Raw genomic sequence first — 2,698 nt, 5'->3', positions numbered from 1 at the left:
CTCTCTCTCTCTCTCTCTCTCTCTCTCTCTCCTGCTAAACAATGGAAAACAGATTTTCTTCTATGATGGGTTACCATTAGAAATATCTGGGAAGTTATACAAATCCGGTGAAAACCAAATGAAAACCCGTCAAAAATACTCGTAAAATCTCGAGCCATCATAAGAATCCTCTGCTTCCTCCATGCTATCATACCCTAAATAGCATCTGCCCAGGTCGCGGTGCACTTGTTCATGGCATGCAGGCCATGAATTATGTACCCGAGGACACCTCCCTCTATAGACCACATATGCCCTCATCTATCAAGAATAAGCCAAAAAAATCAACAAGTAGGTGATGAAAGACAAGGTTAGAAGAACACATGGAACGTAAGCAACATAAGCATTCATGATTCATATACCCGAAAACATCAAAAAGTGCAACTCCGAGTCAACATCACCAGCTACATTAGTATGTCAACATCAAATTATCAAGCTAGACTACTACAATGGAGCTCTACTCCGAGTGGTAGACGGAGAAGCAACTCTTTGTGGAGTTCGAGAAGGTGTAGATGTCCCCCGCAGTGGAGGAACCAGCGTCCTCGGCAGTGGCGGAGGACGAATTTTTTTAGGTGGGGCGGCCCCTAAAGCATAAAAAATATCAATGCAAAACTAGAGTAGTCGATACGCACTAAAATGCAGACAAATAGCTTTCCCATGTAGAAGAGTTATATATGTGCACGCGGGAATGTGACCAATAAATACTTAAATAGTTGGAAAGTCGCATGTCACAATGTAAAATCCCCGCTAATTTTTCAATATTAAGCCCAAAGACATTTCGGACAGATCTATTCTATGCATACAGGAAAAAACTAACACTTTGCAAACGTAAGAAAAAATGCACTGAATTCCATACTAACCCCTGTTAACACATACACTAGTACTAAATGTTGTCATACAACAAAAGGCACTACAAAATTGTGCACTCACTATCGCTGGGTCACAAACGAAGGAACTAGCCCTGATCGAGCGTTGTGAACTGATGGGTCGGTGCTCACGGCCCAATAGAACGCTGGTTTTCTTCTCCCTTAATTTTTTTAGCGAAGGATCTGTATATATAGAACCCAAATTGCTGGAAATCAAGATAGGGCAAGCGCCTCACCTCGCCCTACCGAGAGCTCCGCCTGTGGTTCTTGGCACTGGCAGTCGATGGACTCAAGGGATCATCACTCTCCACCGCCTCCTTCTTGGCAAGATCGTCGAGAAACTTCTGCTCTTCAGCATGGCGGTGAACAATCATTCTGTGAATTACTTCGGCCTTTCGCTCGTCCTAGATGGAGTGGTAGACCGCATGCTCCTTGTTGAGGAGCTGCGGATTTATACTAAATATTCTTACTTCATGCATCTTCAGTCGTTAAATTTTAGATAGATTTTAGTTCAAGCTTTATTGTATGAAATTTAACTACCATATCTTCTATTGTATCCGATAACAATTAATAGATAAATACACTTGTAATATTAGAACTCAGAAGTTGTTCTATGCAACTCAACCATTTATCATCACAATGCATAGATGTTAATAACTAAATGTTGTTACTGAAAATGTATTTTTTAATTGTATTTTTGACATTATGCTAAACTAAGCATGCAAGATGACAAAATCACCTCTTTCCACCGTTTGTGCCACTTTATAAGTAATATTATGACATGTCTATTTCCTTTGTCCTCTTCCTATTTTGGCATACACAAATAGCTTGATAAATACTTCTACAATGCACGAGTTTAAATTCATCTGTTATTATTATATATAAAATCTACATGAAGGGTTAACCAGAAAAAAGATAAGTATGCTAGAAAGCACCACAAAAATCTTTAACTACTAATTAGTAAACATGCCCGTGTGTTGCACTAGAGAAAAAAAGTCACTCTCCCCTAACCCAATAGCTGAAGACTACACTTTGCTGCATCACTGAGATATTCTCGCTTAGTCTATCTCTGTCCCGAGACATTGCTTAGAGCATCAACCATGTAATGCAGTTACAGAAAGTCTTAAAAATAGAAAGTGCATGTATGAACTGATATACTTCAAACATAAAAGGATAGAACATTGACCTCAATGTATTAGATTTGTGTTGGTGTTGATTGCAGTCTCTTTTTCCCACACAAAGACATGTGCATCCCTTCAGACATGGACCAACAGAAGGAAAAGAAAATAGACTTATCTTCACACTGCTTATAAATGACATATTCATTGTCACAGTAAAGAATTGGTTAATTTAAATATCTAAATTACCTTCAACAATTGAAATATTATTGGGCCTAAAATCATTAGGACAATATATGTATGTGAACAAACTAAAGATATTGTTGACACTAGTAGAAAACAGGGCTACCGTTCGGCCCTGGCCAGCCCATTAGTCTTGGTTCTTCAAGAACCGGGACCAATGTGGGGTATTAGACCCGGTTCGTGAGCCCAGGGGGCCAGCCGGGGCCTCGTGGGCATTGGTCCCAGTTCGTGTAGAACCATTTGTCCCGGTTCGAGCCACGAACCGGGACCAATGGTCCTCGCTGCTGGCCCACAACCATTGGTCCCGGTTCGTGGCATGAACCGGGACAGAAGGGGTGGCTTTAGTCCCGGTTCATGCCACGAACTGGGACAAATAACTTGCCCATATATACCCACCGCCGCGGCAGAGCACTCCACGGTGCTCTGTTTTTTCAA

The sequence above is a fragment of the Triticum aestivum genome, chromosome 7B (assembly GCF_018294505.1).
Source record: "Triticum aestivum cultivar Chinese Spring chromosome 7B, IWGSC CS RefSeq v2.1, whole genome shotgun sequence".
Lineage (NCBI taxonomy): Eukaryota > Viridiplantae > Streptophyta > Magnoliopsida > Poales > Poaceae > Triticum > Triticum aestivum.
The sequence above is the reverse complement of the archived record's forward strand: the minus strand, read 5'-3'. Positions refer to the sequence as shown.